At 34.6% G+C, this 9,340-nt stretch overlaps 1 long non-coding RNA gene across 1 annotated transcript; it reads right to left on the reverse strand.

The window, feature by feature from the left end:
- Nucleotides 1-7,650: 7,650 nt before the first annotated feature.
- LOC124419857 lies at nt 7,651-9,004 on the reverse strand. The gene is made up of 3 exons (XR_006940850.1): nt 8,944-9,004; nt 8,511-8,584; nt 7,651-8,397 (listed from the first exon to the last, which is right to left on the reverse strand). It is a non-coding gene; the product is annotated as an uncharacterized LOC124419857 (long non-coding RNA).
- Nucleotides 9,005-9,340: the final 336 nt, after the last annotated feature.

The raw sequence follows: 9,340 nt of genomic DNA on the forward strand, positions 1-9,340 counted from the left end.
GTAAACCAGCTAGTTGCAGCAGAAAACACTTGCCAGATCCCGTTCATCCCTAAGCGAATTATGAACCTTTTGAAATGTAAACTTAAATTTTAAAGCATAAATTTAAACCTAAATCTAAACCTAAAACTAAAGCTAAATTTAAATTCTAAATTTAAAGCCTAAATCTAAAACTAAATTTAAATTCTAAATTTAAAGCCTAAATCTAAAACTAAAGCTAAATTTAAATTCTAAATTAAAAGCCTAAGTCTAAAACTAAAGCTAAATTTAAATTTTAAAACCTAAATTAAAACTAAAGCTAAATTTAAATTTGAAACCTAAATATAAAATTAAAACTAAAGCTAAATCTAAATTTTAAAGCCTAAATCTGAACTTAAAATTAAAACTAAACTAAATTTTAAATCTAAATCTGTTGTTATTGTTATAGTTTGTTTGAGAATAATTTGGATAATAAAATCTAACATTTATAATGTTTAAATGAAATATTCAAAAGTTTTAATCATTTAAAATGATCGGCTAAACAAATAAGCGGCGGTAAGTAGGAAAGGAAAGTTTGCAGGGTAAATATTGAGACATCCCTAATATTAGGATGTCATGGTGGGATTATCCAATCCCGAGTGGGAGAATTTAACCTGGCACAACATCTGCCAGATTTCTAGTTCGTAGGTACATTTCATTAGGGAGACAGACAGAAACCTACTCGGTGCTTATTTATATTTTTAGTTTGTTTATTTTTAGCTGGTATGATTTTTTTATGTGTGTAGATGTCTAGAATGGTAGCAAGAACCACCCCCATCCGGCGAGCTCCAAGCCCGGCAAACACGAGTATACCGGCGCCGCTACCACTCTGGAAACACCAGTTTCTTTCGTTTTGTTTTGGTATAGTTATACCATACCAAACATACATCACCACTGCACTACATAAATGACAATTTGAGGCTCTCAGAATAGCATTCCATAGCAAATCTGAGAGTGCTCAAGTTGTGAAGAAAGAATAGCTAAGGCCAGCCCCCTCTTTAACAATAGTCCATAGAATATTTGTTTTAAGAACATACGTTTTGTCTGCAATGAATTACTAAGTATAGTCCTAGTTCTAGGTTATCAAACCATCTTCTAGTTGCACCTATAAACATTTTACTGTGGAAAACAAATACTAAATTTTTGATCCATTTGACTTCTGTCCTTGTCTGCATCTCCTGAAACCAAAGTAGAAAAGACACAATTAAAAACATGATACATTTTTACAAACTGCAAACTTTACTTTCCTGAAATACACCGCCGATGTTAAGATTTTGATTTAATTTGTTTTGGAAGAGATTTCAAGATTTATCTTTGGTCCTTTTGGGATTGAGATTTTAAGTTTCTTTGTAGAACGTTTTAGCTTTACTTTACGAACGTTTTAGATGTATTTTTCTTTGAATCTTTACGTCCTTTTCTTTAGAGTTGATTTTTAGTTTTCCTTCGGAAAAGAGGAGGAATTTCTTCTAGTATTTTGCTAATATTTATCACAGAGATAAATCATTTTTCTTTTTACTAGCGGTTTATTATATTTACAAATCTTTAATTTGATATTTTATTATATTTTGTCATTTTGTTATTTTGGTTGACTTCTACTGTTGGGTCATTCCGCCAACTAGATTTCTCTTCATTAGGAATGTTCTTAACTCGCTCGACTAGGACTCGTGTACAAACTGAGCATAATTATATTTCCAATATGGAGAACATTGCACGCACGACTGCATGAACTGTAGTTCCAACGGCGCATGCGACTTATACGATTGCCAAAATAACTACTACCACTACATCGACCGTCATGCCGGCGGTCCAACAATTCATGTCTATGAACGCTAGGGGTTTTTAAATGAGTCTGCCATCTCCAACAGCACAATTACATCGCCAGACTACAGCAGAATCACCGCCAGGAACGTTCAACAAGAGTTCCGAGCAAATGTCCCGCCGACAGCTCCTGCTAGGCAAGGAAACAATTTAGTAATGAATCAACTACATCAACTTCAATTGTACATACCTGCTAATAATTACCAGTTGCCAAATGATTTTCAGCCAACCCAAGGGCAAGCAAATCCAGTTTTTCCCGCACCAATTCAATCCTCGTAAGCTCCGAGTTGGCCTACTGACGCCGCATTCACCGTTCAAAGAAAGGTGGATTTGTCCAAATGGGGCATTAAGATCGACGGAACCTCGAAGTCCATGAGTGCTGAAGACTTAATTTTTCCAGTAGACGTTCTAAGACAGGACTACAACTGCGCGTTCAATGACGTCCTACGAGGTTTCCATCATCTGCTAGAAGGCCAAGCGCTGGACTGGTATTGGAACCTACGTAAACTAAGGCCATTACAGTCCTGGGATGAGTTGGTGGGAGCATTCCTTGCTCAGTTCCGAAGATTTGAGAACGAGTTCCAGTTACAAAAACAAATTATGGAACGTCGTCAAATGCCGACGGAAAGCTTTGAGAGTTTTTACAATGGTGTGATGAAGCTAAGAAATCAACAGCGAAATCCTTATTCGGAACGAGACCTAGTGGAGATTATGAAAAGTAATCTAAAATCATCTTTGTCGCATTTGCTATTTTCCGTGACCACTTCCAGTCTAAATGAGTTTTGTCAACAGGCGAAAAGAGCTGAAAATTTAATCACCAGTCAGAGGCAGACTTTCCCGTCTAGACAACCCGCCACAGCTCGAGTCCATTAAAAATTAATATAAATGGTAATGAGATTGATGGTCTGTTAGACAGTGGAGCCACCGTTTATTGTCTGGGTAAGGACTGCATGGAGTTGGTGGAGAAATCGACGGCAGTCCACATAAAATTGTTGGCCAAGTAAAAACCTAAGTTAATTTTAATAATTGTTGTAATGAAGTGACTATATATCTAGTACCTACTTTAAAAAGGCCTCTATTTTTAGGAGTAGATTTTATGAACAGTTTTGGTTTCTTCCCTAGTCTGTGCAGCATTACTGCCAATGGAGTTAATTTGTGTCCGGAGTTTGAAGAGATGAAGGATATCATTAAAACCCATAGTCTTACTCCAGGGCAAAAGGCGGCATTAGACGTGGTGGTAGCAAAATTCCCGTGTTTCTCAAAGAAGGGACTCGGTCAGACTTCTCTCGAAACCCATACAATCGATACCCGCGACGCGATCCTAGTGAAGGACAGGCATTATCCCATCTCACCGGCTGTGCAGAAGTTAATGTATGTAGAGCTGGATAGAATATTTGATCTTGGAGTCATAGAGCAGAACGAGAGTCGTTAGAGCCATACGGACTGCATTTACGGTGCCGGAGCATCCACTTTACAATTTTACGGTCATGCCTTTCGGGTTGTGTAACGCAGCCCAATGGTTATGTCGTCTGATGGACAAAGTGATCCTTTCAGCACTTCGTGATAGAGTTTTCGTCTATCTAGATGATCGTATCTACAAACTGTGAGGCTCACCTGGAGTTGCTGTATTGGGTAGCGCATTGTCTGGATTCGGCGGGTCTGACCATCAATGTAAGGAAGTCGAAATTTTGCTTCAAAGAGTTGAAGTACCTAGGGTATATAATAGGAGGAGGGAAGTTAAAACCTGACCCAGATAAAATCGATACGATTTTAAAATATACCTCCCCAAAAACCGCCAAGCAGGTCCGAAGCTTCATGGGAGATATGGGTTGGTATAGGCGCTTCATACCCGACTACGCCACCATATCAACTCCGATATTATATACGTTGAAAAAGGGTAAAGGTTTCAATATTCCGGACGAAGCCAAGGAAGCCTTGGATAAGCTAAACTCCGCCCTCACAACAGCACCTGTGCTTGCGCATCCCAACTTAAAAAGACACTTTTATGTCCAATGCGACGCATCAAACATCGGTTTGGGAGCAGTTCTGTTCCAGAAGGACGAAAGCGACGTCGAACATCCGGTAGCTTTATTCTCTCACAAATTGACCAGTGCACAGAAGAACTACTCGGTTACCGAGAGAGAGTGCTTGACCGTAGTGATGGCCATTTAGAAATTCAGTCATCACGGCCCATAGCTAAAATGGCTAATGTCCCACAAAGACCTATATGCTAGACTAGCCCGATGGAGCTTACATCTACAGGCCTTTACTTTTACCATTGAGCACCGGCCCACAGTGGTATAGGAAAAAAATAGGGAAATAATACGGTAACTTCTAAACGGTTAATCCGATTTTCAATGAATTTGGTATGTACAAAGAGGAGTTGTTGTCGAGTTTAGGTTTTGAATTTGGGCATTATAGGCCAACCAGGGGCCCGGCGGGGGTCCTCAAAGTAGCACACCTCGACTATGTTAAATTTTTAAAATGATCCTTTTTCTTCATTTGAGTTCCGATTTAAAAAATCGTATATAGAATCTCCTCATCGAGCACTATAAAAAATGTCGTCGTAGCAGTAAATTATCTCTTATAGTTTAGGAGATATTCGCGTTTGAAAATTAATATTTAAAAATTTTTACCGTCCTTTCTTTAGTTTTTTGATAATAGCGGGTACAAATATTCCCGATTTTCGCCATTTTTTTATAACAACAAGTTTATATATCAAGCAGTGAAAGAATTATGTAAAAAGCACGACTGAGTCCAAAGTTATAGGCATTTTAATTTAAAAAATTAAAAAAGGAGATTTTTTGCTATTTTTGGGAAAAAAGTATTTTTTTTTTAGTTATCTAAAGAGTTTCTAAAAAGATGTATTTAGAATTTATACTTTTTGGAAAGCTGACTTTACATAAAATACGATAAATGAAACAAAACCTAAAAATTTTTGATACCGAGGGAACCAGGTCCATACAAAAACCCTATTTTTTATGGAAAATTCAATTTTGAGCAAAAATTCTCAAATCGCATAGTCGATATCAAATTATAGTGACCTGTTTTATGTGACCCAATATGTGCTTAATCATTTTGTAACGGGTTTCGATAACCCCGCCGCTGGTGTGGATATAATAGGCAAAAAACCAAAAAATCCCATTTTTGGGATTTTTAAAACTTTTTTGGGAATTCCGGGAAAATTTGGAGAGTATTCTACAAAAGTTTCAAAATTACTTTTGGAATTATATCCCTGGAAAGAAATGACACCTACAGTTCACAAGATATTACGTCATGGAAAGGTCATCATAGAACATAATATTCTGCCTTTAGGAGAGCTAACAGAACAACCCCAAGAATCGAGGAATAGAGACTTTAAGCATATTCATCAGTTTAGCTCAAGGAAGTGTTCTAGGCAGTCTCAAAATGAAGATATTTTTAATAATCTGATTCTATCTTCTGATCCTGTTTTATCTACTATAAGGAAACGTTGGATTTGCTAAAAAACGTTACCATTTGAAAATATGCATGAATTTAAAGATTAACTTTATCTTTTAGATATGGACTACTGTTATCTAAAAGATGTTGAGTTTTCCCTAATTAATTTGCCACTTAAAAAACATTATTTAGGCATGTTATATATCAATAGAAGGCTAATTTTGTCTATTTTTGAAAACTGTATATAATTTTTGAAAATTAAAAAATTCGCGAAATACTCTTTAAAAAAATAAAAAAAGTTTTTTATTCCGTTTTTGCGAAGATACAAATTTTTCAAATTGCAATAAAAATTTTATTTATTAATATTTTTTGATGAAATTTTAGAGTTAGGTAGATTTTTTACACAAAATCCAAAATTAAATAAAAATTTCGAATTTTCATATTAGAAATCCCGGAATTCCCAAAAAAGTTTTAAAAATTCCAAAAATGGGATTTTTTGGTTTTTTGCCTGTTATATCCATACCAGGGGCGGGGTTATCGAAACCTGTTACAAAAGGATTAAAAACATATTGGGTCATATAAAACAGGTCACTATATCTGATATCGACTATGCGATTTGAGAATTTTTGCCCAAAATTAAATTTTTCCATAAAAATAGGGTTTTTTTTTGGATGGACCTGGTCCCCTCGGTATCAAAAGTTTTTAGGTTTTATTTCATTTATCGTATTTTATGTAAAGTCAGCTTTACAAAAATTAAAAAGAAAAAGATACTTTTTTCCCCAAAAAAATGGCTAAAAATCGTATTTTTTTATACCCACCATTAAAAAAGATTGGGGGTATATTGATTTTGTCATTTCGTGTGTAACACTTCAAAATAAGAGATATTGAGATGAAATTTTCCCAAAATATATTTTATTGATCAGAAATGTTTGGTATTGAAAATGGCCAAAATCGGCCAAACGATTTCACACAGCCCCCATACAAATGTACCTCCCGGAATATTGCATAAATAGCTTCAAATATTCACAAATAAAAAAAATTGATCCTACCCCCTATATAAGGTCCCCTTTATAAAATGACTTTAACGCTCATTACTGGCTTAAAAATGGGAATTTAGCGATGAAATTCGTCACACAGAAGTGCACAGAAGTAAGATTTAAACAAGTCAAAATTTACCAAATTTTATGTGGATCGGTCCATAGTTGACCCTATCCCCCATTTAAGGCCCCCTTCTGAAAACGACATTAACGTTAATTATGGGCGTAAAAATACGAATATAGCGAAAAAATTTGACATAAGTATGTATCTTAGAAACCAAAATCTTTCCACCAAATTTTATGTGGATCGGTCTATAATTGACCCTACCCCCCATATAAGGTCCCCTCCATAAAAATACTTTAATGCTCATTACTGCCTTAAAAATACGAGTATAGCGATGAAATTTCACAGAAGTAAGTTTTTCACAAGCCAAAATCTCTTTACCAAATTTTATGTGGAGTATGCCTTAATTGACCCTACCCCCAACATAAGGTCCCTATCAGAAAAATACTTTAAGGCCCATTACTGGCTTAAAAATACGAGTATAGTAATAAAATTCGACTCAATTAAGTTCCTTGCTAGTCAAAAACTCTTAACTTAATTTTATGTGGATCGGGCCTTAATTGACCTATCCCCATATAATATCCCCATCAAATAATTAATTATTTTGCTAAAAAAACGAGAAAAAAATGGCGAAAATCGGGAATATTTGGACCCGCTATTATCAAAAAACTAAAGTAAGAACGGTAAAAATTTTAAAATTTTAATTTTTAAATGCGAATATCTCCTAAACTATAAGAGATAATTTACTGGTACGACGACATTTTTTATAGTCCTCGATGAGGAAATTCTATATAAGAAATTTTTTTTAAATCGTAACTCAAATGAAGAAATAGAATCGTTTTAAAAATTTAGCATAGTCGAGGTGTGCTAATTTGAGGACCCTCCGCCGGGCCTCTGGATGGCCTATAAGGTCCAAATTCAAAACCTAAACTCGACAACACCTCCTCTTTGTGCATACCAAATTTCATTCGGATTAACCGTTTAGAAGTTACCGAATTATTTCCCTCTTTTTTTCTATACCACCTGTGCTGCCCGGATCCAAAAATATCGTTCCCGACACCTTGTCGAGGTACGACATGGAGGTAGTTTCTGTGGAGGTAAATAATTTAATAGATTTGGAGTCTGAGTATTTTAAAGTTCTGTCCGACAATGGCAAGCAGTTTATTAGCAAAGAGTTTCAGGATATGGTAACGAATTTTGGTGTAAAGCATGTAAAAACTGCCACACACTCGCCACAAGCCAACGCCTTCAAAGGAAATCTTTGGGGGTATTTCATGTCAAAGATTTGAAACAATAGTTTCAACATCTTTGGTGGTTCTAGTCCGATTCTACCTACTCCTAGCTGTAACCAAAATGATAAAACCGTTTTTATTTTCTATATGTTGTATTAATGAGTTAGTAAATACTTTCTACCCCAAACTTTTTGTTAATGATATTTTTGACTTTATTTTATTAATTTTGTTTATTTTACTTTTAGTGGAAGCCTGCGACCAGGGAAGTTCATTTGTGTTGTAGAATAGTAAACAGTCGTGATAGTTTGCCCGTTAACGAGTAGTTCGCCGAGTGATAGATGCAATTCCGTCATAGCACCCTTTGGAACCACGCACTCAGGGTTAGGAATTATTAGCCATTTAAGCGCTGACTAAAATTTAGCAATTTGAAGTGTCTGGGAGCAAAGCTGCGACGAGTATCCAACAAGCGTTTCGGGTAGAAACAAGTGAATTACTCGATAACATGGGAATCTATCGCTATGGTAAGTTGTTCTCACAACACGAACTATTCCTCGCAAAATAGTTTTTTTCTAATGAAAAACATTATGATCTTAACGATCACGAAATAAGGCCATATATCCATAGTTGCTTTTAAATCTAATTTAGATGCTAAATCTACTGTTAGACTAAACAAAATAACTTAATATTAGATGTTAGAATAGGTTACATAAATTTTTCACTCAGCAATATTATACTCGCTGACAGGAACTTGTTCCTCAGTTGGCTGGTATTGTTGATTTTCTGCAGGAACAAAGGATATGATGATTAAAACCTGTGGAAAGAAAAACAAAACAATTAGTATGTGGTCTGAAATAAGTTTTAATGATACAAGCCATTTACAATATCTAATCAAATGATTTAGATATCTTTAGTATTAGTACTTACCTTTTTGGATCATAATTTGGTCTGAAATACTTTATCTCCAGTCTTCCGGCTCAGGTCTCATCTGAATTTATAACCTGTGGAAGATAAATAAAATATAATTAGTAAAGTTAATTTAGATTTTTATAATCTTCTAAAACGACAAACTGAATTTCAAGCCAAAAACAAATTGTATTTTTTTTACGATTCCTTTTAGAAAATTACACTTTATATTAAGCATTTTTTCGAACACTTACACTTTATATTATTTTTTCGGTATTTTTGAATATTTTTACTTTTAATTGCGGAGAAATTGTAAGTGGTATTTCTCGCCAAAGTCTCTAGGCCTTAGTCTAAGAGCTTTGATGAACTTAGTCCTTACATTTCGACCAAATTTCTTACGATCAAGTCGTAAATATAAAATAAACTTAATATAGATGGAATTATAATTACTTACCTTTCCATGAACGGAAACAGCAAACCAAGGCCAAATCCCCGGTCCAATTGAATTTTATTAGCTGGAAGTAAAAGAAAATTTATAAAATTATTAATTTTGAATTAAAGCAAAAAAAAATATTTTAATTGGAGAAATAATTTTATTTTCACTTTTATTTTATCCATTTAGGATCGGTTTGATATTTTTTAGAGTTTTCTTTATTAATTTTTCTTTTGTTTTGGTTTTAAAAGGTTTTGGTCACTGTTCACTTCATTTTTGTGTACACAAATAATTTTGTTTTAAATTTAACTGATTTACAAATTCTGATGGCCACTGTAAATTTTCAAAGTTTAGTTTCGTTGGTCTCAATTTTTAGATCAAGTTCACTAAAAAAATGTTCACTTTTTCACCCACTGTA

The sequence above is a fragment of the Lucilia cuprina genome, chromosome 4 (genome assembly GCF_022045245.1).
Source record: "Lucilia cuprina isolate Lc7/37 chromosome 4, ASM2204524v1, whole genome shotgun sequence".
In the NCBI taxonomy this organism is placed as follows: domain Eukaryota; kingdom Metazoa; phylum Arthropoda; class Insecta; order Diptera; family Calliphoridae; genus Lucilia; species Lucilia cuprina.